The following is a 21,065-nucleotide window of genomic DNA, read 5'->3' on the forward strand; positions in this document are numbered from 1 at the left end:
GTAAGTAAGCCTTCATGGAAAGATCTCATTCTTCCAAATGTTCCCAAAAGCAAAGCAGCTAATATTGTAAGCTTTCAAACAGAATTAAAATCATCAAATGCTTGTATTTTATTAACAGTACTGGGAAATACAGCATCTCAGCATCCTGAATTTAAATGTGCAAAAAGGGCAGGTGACACAGAACATTTGCTAAAACAGTTACACTGTCACGGACCCCTTTCATTCTTGTTTCATATGCACAGATGCTGATATTTTCTTTACAGCAGAGGTAGAAGGTACAGTAATGCCTTAGGCCATATCTTGTCTGATGAGAAACATCTATTTGGGAGATCACTGAAGATGCTTTGTTGATCTCAGCAGGAACAGAAGGAACTCTAAATGCAGCTCAGATTGTATCATGTGTAATCTTCAGATTTCCACCAGTTTAAATTCTATCCTTTGACACAGGAGAATGCAACACAATGGCTCTGTCCAAAGCACTGTACTTTAGTCAAAGCAGCAGGAATTGAAACATGTAGTCACATCCACAAAGAGGATATGTACATGTTTGCTAGTGTTCAGTTGGCTCCCTCCTTTCCTGAAAATAGTCTCTCTTAGGTATGTCAAGATAATGACTGTGGTGATTTGATTAAGTATGGGCCCCATAGGCCTATATATTTGAATCCTTTGGTCATCAGGGAGTGGTATTGTTTGTGAGGGATTAGGAGATGGTGAAGTAGGTGTGACCTTCTTGAAGGAAGTGTGTCAGTGGGGGTGGGCTTTGAGGTTCCTTGCTTCCTGTGGGTCTAGATGTGGAACTCTTAGCTACTTCTCCTGCACAATGTCTGCCTGCATGCCACCATGCTGCCAGCCATGATAAAAATGGATTAAGCCCCTGAAACTGTGAGTAAAGCCCAATTAAATGTTTTCTTTTGTAGGAGATGCCATGTCATCATGTCTCCTTTCAGCAATAGAAGACTAAGATAACGGCCAAGCTTAGCTACCACACTCCAATGATGATTACTAATAAAAGGACCAGTAAAGATGTTAAGAAAGGAAAGCCTTTACATACTTTTGATGGACACTTACATTGGTATAGTCATTTCAAAGAAGAATATGGTTTTTTTGTTTGTTTGTTTGTTTTTTAAAGAATTTTAAAATAGAGCCTAATAGAATTCTGCAATATCATCTCTGGTTATATATACTATTCAGCTTCATGTTACTACAAAGAATTAGGAGTCACTAACTTATAAAGACAAAAGATTTGTTTTTGTTGGTGTTTTTCTTTTTCTTCTTCTTCTTCTTCTTCTTCTTCTTCTTCTTCTTCTTCTTCTTCTTCTTCTTCTTCTTCTTCTTCTTCTTCTTCTTCTTCTTCTTCTTCTTCTTCTTCTTCTTCTTCTTCTTCTTCTTCTTCCTCTTCAATTTTTTTTATGGTCCTAAATTGTTTATGGGATATGAACTTTACAAACATTCATTTGTTAGTGATAATGGTGGAGCTGGAGAGTATTGTGTCTTCTCCAGGCTGCATGTCAAGAGCCACCAAATAGTATGGTGGGACTTGTGACCCTTTCAAAGGCCACAGCTTTTGCCAGCAGTAGATGTCAGCCCACACATTTCTCTGTGTTTGTAGACTGGTTTGCTGATCCACTGGGTGTCAGGAATTCTTCTGATAGCTTTATGGAATGGATCAATGAGGATAACCTCAAAAATTTTATATGTGAAATCTTCACCAACCCAGTAAGAATTTAGGACTCTCAACGCCCCACAATGGCATCCAGCTCTTTCCTCAGCAACAGACTGAAGCCTTCATGCAAATTTTAGCCATTTAACAGCATGGTGGTATTGCAGGCTGTTTATAATAAATAAGATTCACAAGTTAATTGCTAGTTGATCAAATCATGGTCATATCAATTACTAGTCTATTTTAATCACAAGAATATTCATATTAGGCACAACAGATAGATATGATTCTATAGAAAGATAAAGTAAAATAGTTAGATAAGGTCTTCAGAGACCTCAGAGACATACAGAATATGGAAAGATTCACTGACAATAAGTCAGATTAACTCCTGGCAACACCCAGCCTACCTCAAAGAGGATGATGAGCATCAAATAACCTCCTTATGGAGATGGCTTCAAATGTGGTAAACAAGCCACTGGGAAAAATGTCCTCATTTCTACCACAGACAGAATTCTGCCTAAAAAAGGACAAGCTTAGATGCAGGCAGAATGTGAGGAGCCATGCCAAACTCTGCTGTCAGAAATCTTCTGCTTAGACTGCATGTTGTGAAGTTCTAGTTGTTGAGCTCTGCCAGAGGAGGTCTTTGTGTTCCAGGCCATCCTTGGACTATTTACCTTTGAAAGAAGTAGGGAAGTCCCTACTGAGAAACTGAGAAACACCTGGAGGGTTAAGGAAATTCTTTCAGAGAGCTACTCAGTAATAGGAAGTTCTTTTTTTTTTTTTTTTTTAATTAATTTATTCTTGTTACATCTCAATGGTTATCCCATCCCTTGTATCCTTCCATTCTTCCCTCCCTCCCATTTTCCCCTTACTCCCCTCCTCTATGACTGTGACTGAGGGGGACTTCCTCCCTATGGGAGCTATTCAGGCTATTGTGTTCTTCTTGCCTGGGAGCTACGGAGAGAGGGATCAGAATAGATCCTATTGACCTTACTATATAAAGTCTTACTTGTCCTCATTAAAGAGAATCTTGATCAGAAATGTCCTGACTTGATTCATTATTTCTCGCATCTCTGTATCCTACTTTCAATCCCCACTCCCTCTTTCAGGTGAATCCTGATTCGATTTTTCCTGTGGGCCAAACTCTGTCAAGACAGGGTAAGCAAGTCCTCAATAGTTCCTGCCTAACAAATATGTCTGTCAAATATATTGGTCCAGGAGGTTGAAGATGATGCTCCAACGTTATAGAGAGTTTTGGGTGATTCTTCAGGTAGCAAACTGTGTCTGTCATCTTCTCATTTGGAAAGCTACTAACCTGCACTCCTGGTATACTCAGGAAAGCAATTTTATTCCTTCTCAACTCTCTAATGGAGTTAAAGACCAAATAGTTTAGTTCTACAATTAAGCTTAGTTGTTTAGGGGTAAATATGTTTTTAGGTCTAGATAGATGTTTTAAGTTGACAATGACGAAATATAATAGATATTGACTTACATTCAGAATTTTAGACTCACTAAGCTAGAAAAGATGTTTTCTTTAAGGATGTCAAATACAAATAGCCAAAACACTAAGAATGTAACATTTACATAATTCCTGATTGTTTCATGGTTCTTCTTGCAATAGGTAGTTGTTGGGCATTGGTCTGACGTATTTTGATGCTAATTACTGCTTACTGTCTCTGTGACCCACCTTGCCAAAGAGCCTTACCTGTTTGACCAATAAAAGGCCTCTCACACCTGGGCAGGGCAAATGGGATAGGCATGGGTAAGGTTTCCAGGCTTGGGGAGACAAAAAGAAGCTTGGGAAGAGATACCAGAGGAGAGGTCTTGCCATCATGTGTTAGGTGAAGGAGAAGCACATGGCCAGCATGGATGGAGGATTCTGCCCAGATGAAGAACATTAGCAAGTATATGGGATTATGGATGGGAGATAATGTGATAGAAATTATTAGAAGCAGATGGCATGGGATTGAGGCAGGGACTGCATTCCTGGCCCACTGAGGGAAGTAGTTTAGGGGATTAATATCTGCCCTGCCCTACGTTAACTAAGGCTGTTTTAAAATATAACAGGTATCTGTGTCTTGACTGATTGCTAGCAGGTTAGAAAATACTGCTGTAATAATAAGTATAGGCCTAATAATAAACATTTACACCAACAGGTAATTTATTGTATATATGTGTAATAATATAAATGTATATGCAAAAAATTAAAAATATTTTTAAAAAACACCATGGTGGACAGGCTTGCCATAACTTGCACCCTTAGGAACTGGTCCTTTGCAGCCCCTACAGCAGACAAGAATCCTATGGCATAAAGCTTGCTTAGCCTTGTATCCCAGCATTCTTGCCTTATTAGGCCAAGTTGGGCGGAGAGCCCTGTGCAGCACAGAGAGCTGTCAGTATTTCCAGCAGTGAGCCCTCAGAAGAAAGCACAACACGTTAGACTGTTTCTTCCTCCATAGCTCCTGGATGCACCCATCTTGCCTCACTGATGGCTGCCACCAGAGGAAAGGAATGAGGTTGTTTTTCTTGATGGTAAGATTCTAAATATTTGTCTAAATCCATGTCTGTGCTGCTCCTTTAAACTTGGTCAGAGAAGCTTCTCTCTCTCTCTCTCTCTCTCTCTCTCTCTCTCTCTCTCTCTCTCTCTCTCTCTCTCTCTCTCTCTCTCTCTCTTTCTCTCTTCTGTAGACATTTTTATTTTATAATATTTTTTTACATTTAAAAATTTTTTACACATAAATACAATACACTACATACAACAAGAAGAACCATGAAACAGCCAGGAATTATATAAATGTTACATTCATCAAGTTTAGGTTATTTGTATTTGACAACCTTGAAGAAAGCATCTTTCCTATCTGGGTGAGTCTAAATTTTTAAATGTAAATCAATATCTGGCATATTTCATCTCTATCAACTTAAAACATCTATCTAAACCTAAAATTAACTTACCCCTTAAACAACTCAGCTTAATTGTAAAACTAAACTATTTGGTCTTTAACTCCATCAGAGACTTGAGAAAGAATAAAACTTAATTACCTGAGTAAACTGGAGGTGCAGGTTAGCTGCTTCCAAAATGAAAAAAATGACAGAGACAGTTAACTGCCTGATCAGTCACCCAAAACTCTCTATAATGTTGGAGCATCATCTTCAGCCTTCTGGCCTAGTATATCTGACAGATATATGTGTGAGGCAGGAACTATTGAGGACTTGCTTATTCTGTCATGGCAGAGTTTGGCCATGGACTTTGCTGCATCCAAGCTTGCCTATTTTTAGGCAGAATTCTGTCTGTGGCAGAAATGAGGACATTTCACCCAGTGCCTGGTTTGCCACATTTTAAGCCATCTCCATAAGGAGGTTCTTTGATGTTCATCATCTTATTTGAGGTAGGCTCAGTGTTGCAAGGAATTAACCTGGTTTATTGTCAAAGAATCTTTAAAACAATAAAAATATCTTTAAATGTCAGATTCCATAGGTCTCTGAGACTTTTGAGGACCTTATCTAACTGTTTTACTGTATCTATCTATAGAATCATATCTATCTGTTAAACCTAGGATGTATATTCTTGTGAAAAAAAATGGACTAGTAATTGGCATGACCATATTTGATCAACTAACAATTAGCTTGTATTACTTAACTATCCTAAACTGCCTGCATTAGCACTTTCAAGGTATTGGAAGTAAACATTGTATTATAATTGAGTTGTATGGGTACAATACTTCCCACTAGAGTAGAAATATCTATAATGTATGTGGAAGACTAATCTTAAATTTGAATTCTATACCAATGTATCAAAATTAAACTTATTTTACATCAATATACAAAAATCTATACCAATGAAGTAAAAGTAACTTTATTTGTAAGTAACAATTAAGGTCTTAAGTTGAGGAGTAGATTCAGTAATCTACTTTTTGTCCTATCATGCCTATATATTTCTTCTTTCTTTTCAACCCCTACCTCCAAACCTATGAAAGAAAGATACAGGACAAGAGAGACATCCTTGAGTCCAACCTTGTTTTCTCTCTGAATAAGGGCAATACTAAGTTATAACCAACTCCCACTGAAAATACAGAGAAGCTTCTTATTGCAATGGATATTAGTTAATAGAGGCTCATTACTGTTCACAATGCTGAGAATAAGTAACTGTGTGTGTTCAATACTAGATCAATGTCTATATTGCCCCCCACTCCAAAAAGCTAAGACAACATCCTGGAACAAAGGCGAAAAGAATGTAAGAGACAGAGGATGAGGAGAAGTGCTAAGACATGGTGTCCTTTAAACATGAATGCACAGCTGCTCCAGCAATCTTCTTCCGAATCAAAATAAATTTAAAGAACAAATAAAGGGAAAATAGAAAAACAAACAAACAAACAAAGCAAAACAAAACCCATGGTAACTCCTACATACTTAAAACAGTCTACACAACTTGAATGAATAGAGAGACTCGTGTTCTAAGAATATAAGACAGATTTTGAAGATTTGTTTCATGCAGCTTAATCTAAAAGCATAAATATAATCCATGTGGCAAGTCCAGCAGAATTGAGAAAGAGGGGGTACAGTGTTAGAATAATAAAGTTTCAGGGAATGACTTTGAGAAGAACCCTAGTGAGGCATAGAATCAGAAATGTGATTCTTGTAGTGGGTAGGTGGAAATCTGCAATCAGGGGCCAGCACAGTCAAGTCTTGAAATGGGCTATTGTGCACATGCTGCTTCCCTAAACTTCTCTTAACCTCACACAGCAGAAAAGAGAACTCGTCTCTTCTACAACCACTAATGTCAATAATGAGGGTTCCACCTTCTTGACCTCACAAGAGTTAGAATTCCAACCTGTAATCCTGATAATCAATCATAATAAATGTAGTTTCATTATTCTGAAAGAAAATAGTGATGAAAGTTCTTCCCATACTACACATTACAATATATAAGAGCAAACCTGACCCAGCCTGTGGGGTCTTCAATGGGTACCTGTGGAGGGGGCAGACAAGTGGGTGGACAGGAGGCACAAAGAAATTTGGGCAAGTCTGGATTCTGATCGAGCCCCATTTATTGAAAAATTTCACAGAGTTTTTATAAGGCAGGGGGCAGGGAAGGATATTGCTATAGCAACTCAGCTGCAGACTATCTCAAGATGCGAGGAATTCCAAGCAGGTCACAACGTTCTGCCACACCAAATATTTTGCTATCTTTATCTAATCTGACTGCTAAACTACAACAGGGTGGCTCTGTCTAAATCTTATCGTTAGTCTAACTGCCGAGCCATGACAGGGTCAGCTGGTTTCTGGTAAATGACAGACTGCTAGAGAAATAGGAACCTAGGCTCTGACAAGATGGCTGAACATTGGCTATATGACCTGTCCCCAACACAAACCAGTACAGCAAACCTCAAGTTTAATCAAGATGTTTATCACTGAAAAACCTTCACTTACACAAGATGATCTAATACATGGCAAAATTGAAAAATATTAAAATATCTACCAAACATTTCATTTGTTTAGGAGTAACTGTATCAGCACTTGAAGGTAAGATCATCTCGAACCTCTAAAAAATGAAATCATTGTGAATTCAAAAGTAAAAATAAAAACTTGTAAAAAGAAATAGCAAGTAATCATATTTTAAGACATAAAAATACATTTAAATTATTTTGTATGTAAGATTATGGTGTATGTGCAGATATATGTAAATGGGTATTCCCATGAGCCCATGAGCCAGGTGAGAGAGTTGCATGTCCTGCTTTATCACTTTCTAGTTTACTCCATTAAGGCAGAGTCTCTCCCTGAATCTGGAAGAAGGCTTTATGAACACATACACAGTTTACACGGGTGTTTGTGATTCAAACTTAGGTCCCCCTGCTTGCCTAGGAAATGTCTTACCCAGTGAGCTGTTTTCCTAACCTCTAAAACTCTTTTTAACTGATCAAAAAGACTAAAATGTGTTAATTTTTTAAATGGTAAAAGTTTAAAAACCCTCAACATAGAAGATAAGTGATAAGTAACAATTTTCTACCTGTTTACCTACCACTGACTTCTCTCCATAGAACATCTTGGAATTCGAGTCCAGAGTTCCAAATACAACTTCAATTAGATATTCACAGAGTCGAGTTTCCCACCTAACCTTCCCTTTCAGCTAGATCACTCTTCAGTGACCCTGGGAGAAGAACCACACAGAGCCTGATCACAAACCCCACTTAAGAGAACGTCAGAGTCAGTATCCTTTGCCTGCCTCTTCTCATTGCTCCCACTGATCTCATCTGGGGATGCATGGAGTATGATGCTGAAGTTCCCATCACAACTTTACTCATAGCACCTACCAAGCCATGATAAGAGTTTGAAATCTCAAATCCAGAGTGACTCTGAGACTGAAGTCAAAATCGGACAATAGATAACAAAGACCCAAACACCCACCCAACAAGGGATGATTTCAATACCAAGAAGCATCACCAAAAGCTGTAACTACAGATACCTATTGCAAAAACAAGCAAGAAGCTTCCTCCAGAAGCCATCATCCTTGCTGAAAATTTAGCTAAGAAAAGCAATTTGGCTGAAGTATAAGACAATACCTTCAAATTATCAAATAAGAATATGTTGAAAGATCTTAAAGAGGACATGAATAAAAAAAATAAGAGAAGGGCAGGTAAGAGCACTGGCTGTACTTCCAGAGGTCCTGAGTTCAATTCTCAGCAACCACCTGATGGCTCACGACCATCTGTAATGAGATTTGCTGCCCTCTTCTGGCCTACAGGTGTACATGCAGGTCGAGCACTGTATATTTCCATAATAAATAAATCTTAAAAAGAAAAAAAAAGAAAAAAGAAAAACAGAAGTGGTTGAATGAAATGATTTTAAAAATTCAATAAACGAAAGTATAATCCAATAAAGAAGAAGAACTGTTAAAGAAAACTCAAACTGAAATAAAACTCAAAATGAAAAACTCAGAAATTTAAAAAAAGATCTGAAAGGGACAAACTGGTCTTAAAGACAAAGAAATGAAATTGCAGTCAAAGAAAATGTTAAACCTGAAAATAACAAGGAATAAAACATCCAGGACATTTGAGACAGTAGGAAAAGAAGAAACTGACAAATATAGGTATGAAGGAAAAAGAAGAAACCCAATTCAAATGCAGAGAAAATATCTTTAACAAAATCATGTAAGACAAGTTTCCAGATCTAAAGAGATGCCTATCAAGGTACAAGAGGCATAAAGAACACAACATAAGAATAGAAAGAAACTCACCATGACACACAGTAATCATCATCATCATCATCATCATAAATGCTAAAATAAAGAATAGAAACCACAAGTGGGACTTTCCCAGCCTTGATATCACATAATTGGGTAAGGGGCATAGGGGAAGTTGGCCTTAACTGATAAGGTACAGGGCAGAGGAGCTTTGAGTCATGCTGTAGGGGGACTGTTATTTAAAATTTCCATCTGCTGTAGCTGTTACACCACAGGTCTTCCACACAATTGGGGAAGGGGAGCTGGTCCTAATCTGATAAGGTGAGCTTTTGTTTGGATCTCAGGGAAGTGAGCCCCTCCTCTAGCTCCCAGGGAAGATGACTTCAAGCTGATTGAGCATAGGGCAGGGAAGGAGCTTCAGCTCAGGGAAGCTAGCTCTTGTCCAGTTCCCACAAAACTATTACAATTGAAGGAAAAATAAAACTATTTCATAGTAAAGAACAAATTTGAAGAATTTAAGTCTATTGGCCGGGGTGGGGGGTGCATGCCTTTAATCCCAGCATTCAGGAGGCAGAGGCAGGCAGATCACTGTGAGTTTGAGGCCAGCCTGGTCTACAAAGTGAGTCTAGGACAGCCAAGGCTACACAGCAAAACCCTGTCTCAAAAAAAAAAAAAAAAAAAAAAAATTAAGTCATTCAATCCAGCTCTACAAGGACAAATAAGAAAAAAAAAAAAAATTCAGCCTGAGTATAAGGCACTAAAGAGAACATGAGGAAAAAAACAATCCCAGAACAGTTAACTAAATGAAAACAGCAAAACATCAGAAATGAATAAACACTGAACAATAATAACACTCTTAACGCTAACTAATCTCTTCTCCAATAAAATAACACAGACTATCAGGATGGATTAAAAAACAGGTTCCATATTTCTGCTGCTCAAGGAAACACACCTCACCATCAAGGAAAAGAGCAGATATGGATATTTCAAGTAAATAGAACCAAGGGGCAAGTAGTATAACAATTTTAATGTCTAGCAAATCAAACATAAAATTAAATTGAATCAGAAGAGTTATGGAAGGACACTACATCCTCATTAAAGGAAAAATCCACCAAGAAGATATTGCTGTTCTAAACATTTATGAGCCAAACACAAAGGCACTCAATTTCATAAAAGAAATACTACTGTATCTCAAATAACATACTGATCCCCACACAGTGATACTAAGTGATTCTAATAACCAACTCTTATCAATAGACAAGCCATTCAGACAAAAACTAGATATAAAAACTCTAGAATTAAAGAATATCACAATTTAAGTGGACCAGTAATCATCTATAGAACATTCTACCAAAATGCTAAAACTATAATTTCTTCTTAATACATAGAAATTTCTCCAAAATTGACTACATATTAAAAAACAAAGCAAGTCTCAATAAATATAGGAAAATTGAAATAACATCCTGTATTTTATCTGGTCACCATGTGTAAAAGCTGGATATCAATACAATAGAAACAAAATCATAGAAGCTGAACAACCCACTACTGAGTGCAAATTGGGTCAAAACAGAAATTAAGAAGAAAATTAAAATCTTTTTAGAACCAAATGAAAATAAAATCACAACATACCAAAATCTAAGGAATACACGCAGTTCTATAAGATGGTTCATAGCACTACATACCTATAGCCATAATTACAACAATAAAACTCCACATCTTATATAAATAACATACACACTTGAAAGCTTTAGGAATCAAGAAGAAACAACATCCAAAAAGAAGAAACAGGAAAAGATAATCAAACTCAAGACTGAAATTGATGAAATAGAAATAAACAAAAATTACAAAGAATCAATAAAGTGAAGAGTTTGTTCATAGAAAATATAAAATCACTAATGAAATAGAAACATAAAATAAAAATCTTGGTTATTGGTCTATTCAATTTATTTATTTAATCTTGATTTAATTTTGTTAGTTTATGTATTTCAACAAATTTAAGCATTTCCCTTAGATTTTTCCAGTTTGGTGGAATATGGATTTTTGGGAAAAAAAAATTTCATGGTGAAGACATTTAACATCAATTCTTAATTGGTGCAGCACACGCTTCTTCCCTGGGGTGCCCAGGCACTGCTGCACACCAGGCTGGGAATAATGATTTGGAGCAGCAATGTGGGCAGGGGTCAGCATGATCTGGTCCAGGAGTAGGGGAGTATGTGGCTTCTCCAAGGATTTTAGTGTTATAGCTCTTTGAAGTGATAGCATCCCAGGGTCCCCTTCCACCCTATGGAGTGTCTTGCCACCAGAGTGTGCAGGTAACAGACCTGAAGGAACAAAACTAGCCAGGCCAGGCAATCCAAGAACCCCAGCCCAGTGGTGAATGCCCTCTGAAATTTCCTGAGCCAGACCTCCACAGTTCAAATAACCCTCAGCACCACTCCTTTCTATGCTTCTAGAAGTATGGTCCGGTCCGTTAAGCCCTGCTTAACCTGCTCAACTGCTTTCCTAATCCAAAATCCACATTCCTCCAAACAACTTTGTCAAGCCTATCACAGCAATACCCCAGTCCATGCTACCAACTTCTCTTAGGGGTTTATTCCTGTGAAGAGACACCATGACCATGGCTACTCTTATAAAGGAAAGCATTCAGTTGGGGCTGGTTTATATTTTGGAGGTTTCCTCCATTATCATCATGGTGGGGAGCATGGCAGCAAACAGGCAGACTTGGTGCTGGACAGATAGCTGAGTGTTCTACATCTGGTTCCACAGACAGCTAGAAGCATGACATTGGATCTGGCTCGAGCATTTGTGTAAGGACAAAACTAATGCCATGTTCTATATGTAAAATATATTCTGCCGCTAATACCGTGGTCTGTGACCGTTCTGTGAGAACTTGTCGTCCAAGTGACCTCACTTCTTCCCGTGTTCCGGGAATGACAACGTACTGCAGTAAACTAGACCTGCCAGCAGTCTCTAGAAACTTCCCCTCCAGATTCAATCTCCACCCAACCTACCAAGGGGTCAACATAGCTGTGACCCACAACTTCCCTGAAGATCCAGTCTCCCCGCTGCCCCAACCTGCCCAAGGGTTGACATTCCTGTGATCCACAACCCCCGCTTCCCTTTATAAACCCATTGCCCTTGAAGCTCAGGGTCACTCTCCTATCCTGCTGCGTCAGGAAGGATTGTGACTCGAACTCTGAGCCTGTAATACAGGAACCTGTGTATGTTGCATCGGTATTGAGTCCCGGTGGTCATTTCGGGAGTCTCGTGACCTGGGCCACTTGAGCGATCTTGGTATTACATTTGAAACCTCAAAGCTTACTTCCTCCAACAAATCCACACCTACTCCAAGAAGGCCACACCTCCTAATAATGCCACTATAGGAGCCAGTTTCATTCAATCCCTCCAACATACACACACACACACACACACACACACACACACACACACACACACACACACACACCCCTAGACTCTGAATGTGAGAGAAAATATACAATATTTGTCTTTCTGAGTTTACTTTATTTCACTTAGTGAAATATCCATTTTCCTGCAAATAACACAATTTCATTCTCTAAGGCTGAATAAAAACCCCAGTGTGTACATAGGTCACTTTTTAATATCCATTCATCTGTTGATAGGCATGTAGGATGGTTTAATTGCTTGGCATTACAAGTAATGAAGCAATTAACATGGCTATGCAAATATCTCTGTGGTAGGATGACTTATATTACATTATAACCTAGCTGAACTCACAGCTCGTAAATTATTCTAAATTTTTAAAATCTTCTATTTTGCTGACCCTAGGTCCTCAGTGTTCCACGCTGCACCAAATACAGCTAACTTACTATCACAACCCTGTCGTAGTAATAGCTAAGAGTGATGCATGGGGATCTGTTGCCTTGTGTGAGTCATGGGCATTTCCACAAAACGGGAAAAGCAGAAGCGCCTCTAAAGATGTAAGAGGGTGAGGTTGGAACTTCTTGTGAAACGAATGACCTCAAAGACTAAATGTGACATGCCACAAAACTAAACATGTAGTAATTTATTATTTTGGTAACACAAAGAAAGCCAATTTTATTTCATGATTTCCTAATGCCATTCTAAAAAGTGTACATACTGACCAGAAATAGAATTTGACAGCCAGGAGTTTAAAGCCAATTAATTCCCTTTGGCTAGATAAAGGAGGTGCTTCGTAAAGCCTCACGGTATCCTCTCCAGGGCTCCTTTTCAAAAGGATGTCAGCATAAGCTGCCTTTGGATAAATACATGCGATTACAAAAATATTTAAATATGTTCTTGAATTGAAAGACATATGATCATTTTATTTAATTGCGCCTTTACTCAACTGGATAATGTTCTAATATCAATCATTTCCATATCACAACTCAACTTGATAGATATTGTTATAGTGATCCATGCTCTCCAAATGAACAATTGAGCCACTGAGTATAAGTGAGTTACCTAAAATTACATAGTTCAGAAATAGATGAGAGCTAATGCAGGAAAACTGGCCCAGAGTCTCAAGGTCACTCAAGTAAAGGTTATGTTGATGTTCTCTTAATTTTGTGTATTACAGACGCAACACGCAATTTATATCATTGAGTGTGTTAGATGCTATCCTAGCCTCTGTATATGGTTGTTGTGATTTTATTCCTCCCAACACAGTAAGGTAAGCAGTTTTATTTGTTTGTTTGCTTGTTTTTTTTCTTTTGTTTTGTGTTTCGAGACAGGGATTCTCTGTGTAGCTAGCTCTGGTAGTTCTGGACTTTCTTTGTAGACCAGGCTGGCCTTGAATTAGCTGAGATCCACCTGCCTCTGCCTCCCTGAGTTCTGGGATTATAGGTGTGCACCCCTGTGTCCAGCTGTGAGGTAAGTATTTTACTGATGGGGAAACAGGTTCCAAGAGGTTCCTTTGTTTATAGCCACAATACCAGTGAGTGGGAGACTGGAACTTTACCCTGGATCTGGTTACCTGCAAAGCCCACAATGTAAGAACTTCACCCGAGAAGGAACCTGCAAATTCTTCAGAAGGAATCAGAAATGCTTTGACCATGCATAAAAGAACAAATGTTCAAACTCTAGGCTCATCATGGTTTTATGATGCTCTTGTGTGGGACCCTGCTGTTAAGGTTGAAGTCTGCCGTTTCCAGGTAGTCTCCGAGCTTGGTATGAGAGGACAGACTCCTTTCTCAGTTGGGTCCCTCTCTGCCTGATGGGGGTAACCCCATATCTTCTAAGGACAGTCACACAGCCCATAGGGAGATTCCAAACCCAAAGGTTTCCTGACAAAAATCCCATTCAGCAAGTACCTGGGGATTCTTGAAAACACTCACCCTCTACAATGAGATCTGGTGAGATCTGGTGCCCTCTTCTAGTGTGCGAGCAAGCGTACATGTAGTCAGAACACTGTAAAAATAATAAATAAATCTTTAAAAAAAAAAAAAAAACAACACTCACCCTATGCTAATGAGATGGCTTGCTGTCTTGGCTTTCAACAAATGACCTTTAACTGTAGCTGGGGTTCTTTCCCCACCCATAGGATAATTAAGTACTGCTTTCCCTCTCTTATGATAAGGATGTTTGTAACGTGTAAATCAACCATCCCTGGCACCCCTAGTCCCAAGGAATCAAACACATTCATCCTCAAAACTCCTCCCTGATTCATGAAATAAACATTCTCTCACACCATTCATCTACCATGACTGTCTGAAGTTTGTCATTTATTCTGGAGAAGAAAGGGCTTATCTCCTTTCTTAAGATTTCATCAAGCTTCTGGACACTCTCCCATATATCTAGGTCCTTCTCTGACTAGCTCATAATTTAAAATAACCCATTTATATGAATCTACATTCTGCCATGTGGCTGGTTACCTCTGCACAGGTACCATGCATTTGTCTTCCTTCTATCTTCCCTTGTGAATCTCCTTTCTGCCTGCTAGACGTCCCTCTTTCTATTTTATTCTTTCCTATAGGCCACAGGTTTTTAATTGACAAGTAATTTTTTTTTAATTTATTTATAAGCCAGGCAGTTGGTGGCACCTACCTTTAGTCCCAGAAGTTGGGAGGCAGAAGCAGATGGATCTCTGAGTTCCAGGACAGCCAAGGCTACATAAAGAAACCCAGCCTCAAACAAAGCAAAACAAAATTATTTATAATAGTTTTCTCTCTAAAGGCTCTATTTTATTTGGATTTTTTAAATATGTGACTAATATACAAAGCCTACCATCCACGCTTACGTGTGAATTTCAGTTTGAGCAAAAGAAAGGAGTTTTTGACTTGTGACAGCTACCCTTCTGTCACATTCACTATGTGACCCAAGTTCATTTTGGACCCTTTCCATCAAACTCTTGAGTCCCTCTGTGAATCTGAGGTGCTGTTCTCTCTGTGCAAGATCTTTCGTTCCCTAGAGAAGCAGAGTCACCACCATCTACCAGTGAGGCGACTGAAGGTTAGGTTCGCCTCCCCAAGAGCTCATTCCCAAAGAATCCCAAAGGAGACTAGAGGAGAGGCTGAACAGTGTTTCCAGGGAAACCAAAGTTCCGAGGAAGAGGAGCTCACAAAGCATGGCAGCTGAGCTGGGAAAGAACAGAGAGCTAGTCATCTCAAATCTTTGTCAAGACTTGTAGAGGTATGAGAACAGCATGCTGCACAGCATGGGAGTACTGAGTGTGGAAACTGGACTTTTTCCTCCTCTGGCTAAATGAGAATGCCACAGCTAATGGCATTCTAGTACAAATTTAACCTTTCACCCAGCTAAAGGCTGTTCCATGTGGCCCAAAACTCAAGCTGTGTATTTAGGAACGGAAAAGCTAACCAAATCTTTCACAGTGAATTTATCTTTTTTCTTTGTTTGAGCAAGGAGGTTTGGGCTAATTGTACTTACTGTCCTCAGTTTCCCTTTTAGCTTTGTGGCTAGCTTAGAGCCCAAGCTCTTTCTTGGACTTCCTCTTAGCCAAGAAATGACAAGTAGTTTGAAGGTTGCCTTCGGAAAGGCTAGTGGCTGGTAGTCTTAAACTGCCTATTTGAAAATCTGTCTCCTTTCCCAATTCTACAACACTTTGCCTGCTCAGTAAATTCTAGGCCACCTGCTGTGTTATTTGTTCCCTGATACTGAGCCCCTGTCCCCCATCCCCTACCCCCACCCCTAAAATCATATTTAGGTGGGTAGGTGGGAGAATGGATTGGAGAGAGTGGGGTCTTTTCTTTAATCCCTTCTCAATAAACAAGGATGAAAGCAACAGTAAATCTGTCACAACTGTAACAAGAACAGAAGATCCTGCCAGCCAGCCTTGTGGTCACTTGACAAATTTTCTTTTGGAGAGTCAAAAATGGGCACCAGTGCTTCCTTCGTGGAAGCTTGGTTCAGGGAGTTCATGTTTATAACGTGGGACGCTCACTTTGGTGCTTTTTTTTTTTTTTTTTTTTTAATTCCCAGATGTCAAACTGATAGGCATTTTATGACTCAGATCTTAAAAGGAGGAGGTGAAGTCGGGGAAGAAGGTGGGTGAATAAACAGGAGGAATGTCTTGGGGCAAAGAAGGTAGTCACTAAGGTTTCCAGAGGTTGCAGGACAGATGAAGAGAGACTGGAAAGCAAAACAGTGGTCGAGGAGGGCATAGAGGAGAGAGGAGATGTGCTGGTCTGGAGCCGATGATGATAAAGAGGGACCTGCTAGGCTCCTAGTCAGGCATGTTCCTGGAATTCCATCCCCCATTCAGTGTCTCTAAGTGTTGGCCTATTCCCGAGCACTTCATCTCCAAGCTTCCTTTCTGCTGAAATGGGGGAGGCATTAGAAGGCTTGAGGGCTTTGGTCCCATGGGTATTTTATAAGTGAACTCAGGTTTGGATATCTCTGACTGCCTGAAGGGGGGTGGGATGAGCCATCAGTCAAATGGTGGTTGTCCCAGTCACATATTCCCAGCAAAGATGCTTCACAAGAGGAGCCTTGTGTTCCCTCTGAAGATCCCCATTAGGAAATGTGACCTGAAGTAACCTTGCAATATAAAGTTCTCAGAGAAAATAGACATTTGATCGTCTTCTTCCTTTTGAAAGTTCGGGGTTTTTTTTTTTTTTTCCTTTTCTTTTTTTTTTCCCCCCTCTCCCTCTTCTCGTGCTCTTGCTATTACTAAGGTATTGAGCCTTTTGAAGTGTCACTGTCAGCATTTTCAGGCTATGATTTTCCTGTCTCATTAACAAAGGCCTCTTTTACTTGTCTCCTTTCAGAACGGGGAATGTACTCGCTCTATTCTTGATGTTCACATGTAGCTTCCAACTGCAACCTCCCACTGCTGACTTTCTGAACTTGACCTTGGGATGGTCTGGAATGCAATGCTGCCGTTGAGATAAGTCAGCCACAGTGCCCTTCTTCTATGCTGCTCTAGACTGTAGCACTCATTCACAAGTTGGGCAATCTCCCCCAGGGCACCCTTCACACCCAGCCCATAACAGTCGCCAAATGACTTTCTTGCCCTGGTTTGGCACCGGAATGAGATAGAACAGCCAACAACTGAACCTTAGACCACATGTGATGCCTCAAAAGTTTTCAGTGACTCTCCCAGTAAGTATAACTGTATCCCAACTGAGGGAGGCTCTATTCAGTTCATTCGGTTCCCTCAGCGTGTTGCAGGCAGCTTGTTGTACACATGGAAAGCAGGGGCTTCCAGCTTGCCTCTCATTCAGCAGTCACTTGGGTTGTATGTGAAGGAGTAAGATTCAGCTGCAGAATGCACGATTGTGCCTCAGGTGGAATGCAGTTAAATACCAGATTGGGACTATTATAAATAGATTTCAATAGTAAAATACACACTTTCCTCACACAGAACCCCTCACCTACCCCAGGAGAAGAAATTAAAATATGACTCATCAGGATTTCTTCCTTGGTTGATTTAAGACTACCAAAGAAAAGAACGTCTTAAAGCTGAGGAGGAGAGCATGGTGTCTTGGTATCACGTAGAGTGGTCCTTGAGGAGCCATGGTGACTGAAGATCTTTCTGTATAACTACACACTCATCCTTTGTACCCTGGTCCACCTTGTCTCTATCAACCACCTTCTCTCTCCACTAAGGCACCTGAGCCACTCCTCTTTGTCTTTGATAAGCAAAAACTTGGCTTCTCCAGTTATCTATGTGAGCACACAACACAAAAGACCCCAGAGGGGAAGATAATTCCTCAGCATTGCAGAAGAAGCAGGTGCTGCCCATTCAGACGCTATTTCAATTCAACTTCACACCAACGTGGACTTTATTTAATGTCCCCTTGATTTTATGGTTAAAGAAATTAGTGCAGAGTAAAATGAAGTCACTGTTTAGTGCAAACCTAGTGTCATATATGTGTTGCCAATGAAATCAATACTCTGTGAAGTGCAGCAATAAAGTGTTCAGTGCAGATGATGTGCTATCTGGCAAGAGTTCGATATATTTATATTTACTTAGCATAAGTAGGTCCTAGTTCATTATCTCTTAAAATTTCATGCGTTTTCATTTTAATATAATGTTTCGCTGTTGAAATCCTGTATTAATTTAACAGCTTACTTAAACAACGAATACACTTTAAGCCTTAGGTATGACAGATTGAAATGCTACCAACTATGTTATCAAAACAAAAAGCGAAAACAAAAACAGGCTGTCTAAAGAGAAGAGTACTGTAAACATTTATAAACCTCTTGATGAACAAAGAACGTATGCTTTATATGGCAATATTGGAATATATACAATACAGTTTTCAGGCTTGCTATCTGCTGCTGGGAAATGAGGCTTCTCCTAGCCGTGTCGTGCCTAATGTGAAATAAATCATTCCTATCAGAGCTTCAAGCACATGGAAGCGAAGCCACTGCCAGCTTCAAGAACAAACGAACAATGTGAAACCGTGTGTTTGACAGTGGACTTTTTGTATCAAAGACTTCCTACTGGGGCAATTTCTAAAGAAGACAAGCAGAAAGAAGAAATGGAACAGATTTCCTATAACTGTATCATATCCAAATTTGTCACTAGGCTTCTGAAGGTTAAAATAAAAAGCTGATTTTATGGTCGTGTGTGTGTGTGTGTGTGTGTGTGTGTGTGTGTGTGTGTGTGTGTGTGTATCCTATGTTCAAGGTAATTCTTTTGAACCGTCTGATGCAAAATAGTTATAAAATTAAAATTAACAACAATCATCCAAGATTAATAAGGAACATGAAAATAGCTCAGGCATAAAGGTAAGCGATAGTAAGGCTTATTGTAAAACCAAGAGAAAGAGTGTGTCTGATGTCACAGACAATACATGATATAAGTGAACTTGGTGTCTTCTAGCTTCCTTCTGTGATGTCACAGCTACTGAGTCTCACACATCTGGCTTCCTTTTCTCAGCTATAGGTTTTATGTGTTTAAACCAAGAGTAGCCTTGTGAAGTGCTATGGCTTTCCTTGGGAGTTTTTGCAGGAGTCTTATCCTTTCTTTGCGGTTGTTCATGTCATCGCTTTAGTCTCTCTTCCTTCCATGGATCAAGCAGACATAGCTAAAGAATCACATCTTCCAGTGAACCACAGGAAGCAACAAATCCTTGACTATATGCATATAATGTTTAAAGCATTATGCATAATAAATGCTGAACAATGCCCCTTGCATCTCTGCTTCCATCCACCAATGAATCCTTTCAAGTGTCGTTTTGAGTATTGGCAAAGACGTCAAACAACTTCGTTTGTAATTCAGAGATGATTGCTAAGCCAGGCTCTGTGGGCTCTGTTAGCAAGCTTTCAAAGTTATAATAATCTAATCATGGGAAACGGTGTCATCTCTCTGATTTCACTCATCACTTTGATGAGTGAAAGCTGCTGGCTTACCTACAAATGCCATCTTCAAATCTCTTGTCCTCTTTTCTATTGGAGTTTTAATTTTATTTTATTTTATTTTTATTTATAAGAGTTGTATCTTTGGGGCTGGAGAGATGGCTCAGAGGTTAAGAGTACTGTTTGCTCTTCCAAAGGTCCTGAGTTCAATTCCCAGCAACCACATGGTGGCTCATGACCATCTGTAATGAGATTTGGTGGGCAGGAGCACATGCGGGCAGAATACTGTATAAATAATAAATACATTTAAAAAAAGAGTTGTATCTATAATAAGTAAATTCACTTCATCTCTAAAACATTATGCCTTAACGTTTTTTCTAGTCAGCTTTTAACTCTTGACTCTGTTTGTGATATTTTGAAATGGGTATTTATTTCACATAGTTAACATTTTGAATCTTTTAGTTTTATAGACCTAGATTGTAAACTATAATTATAAAGGCTTTCTCCTCCATAAGATAATAAAATAATTTAATATATATGAGAATATTTGGCTTTACATTATCCATAAAGATTTTACTTATCATACAACAAAAAGGAAAATGTGTGTGGGATACAGCCAATATAGAAACAAATATACACAGGAAAAATACCACTACTATGCATAGCATGTATAACATAAAGCTATGTCCCCATTTTCCTTTGTTTAAAAAATTCAGATTTACTGATAATTCAATATTATCTTAGTATATAACAATACAAAAAAAAGTTCTGCAATAACATTCAATGAATTGAATAGCTTGATAATTTAGGAAACAGTGAGTTCAGGAAAAAATACATTCTTTTTAAAATACAGTTCTTTATTTGATTTTTATCTTATATATACTATTTTATATATTTTTATGTGTATGTATATGTGCCTGAATATATGTATGTGCACCATGTTTGTGTGCAGGAGCTGTGGAAGTCAGAAGAAGGCATCAGCTGCCCTGGAACTGGAGTTATGGCTGTGACCATGACAGTTCTGGAAACCAAATCCAGGATCTCTGCAAAACCAGTAAGCATGTTTAACTGTTGAGCATGTCTCCAACCCCAACCAATATATGATAAGTGACTTTGTATGTATTTTTGTATATAAGTGACTATATATATATATATGTATATATATATATATATATATATATATATATATATATATTAGTTACAACTCAATAATAAAAAGGAAAGATCAGAAAAAGGACCTATTTCTCCAAAGAAGATACAAGATGTCAATAAGCACATAAAAACATCTTCAACTTGATCAGCCATTACTGTCAATTTGGCCATATAGAGTATTTCCAACTTATTATTTAAGCTTCTATCTATCTATCTATCTATCTATCTATCTATCTATCTCCAAGACAGCTCTGCTTTGTATGTATGTATATATGTGTGTGTGTGTGTGTGTGTGTGTGTGTGTGTGTGTGT

General features: G+C 38.8%; 1 pseudogene; it reads right to left on the reverse strand.

Moving 5' to 3' along the window:
- Positions 1-1,457: 1,457 nt before the first annotated feature.
- Positions 1,458-7,700, reverse strand: LOC127194164 (60S ribosomal protein L15-like; annotated as a pseudogene).
- Positions 7,701-21,065: the final 13,365 nt, after the last annotated feature.

This window comes from Acomys russatus, chromosome 10 (genome assembly GCF_903995435.1).
Source record: "Acomys russatus chromosome 10, mAcoRus1.1, whole genome shotgun sequence".
NCBI lineage: Eukaryota > Metazoa > Chordata > Mammalia > Rodentia > Muridae > Acomys > Acomys russatus.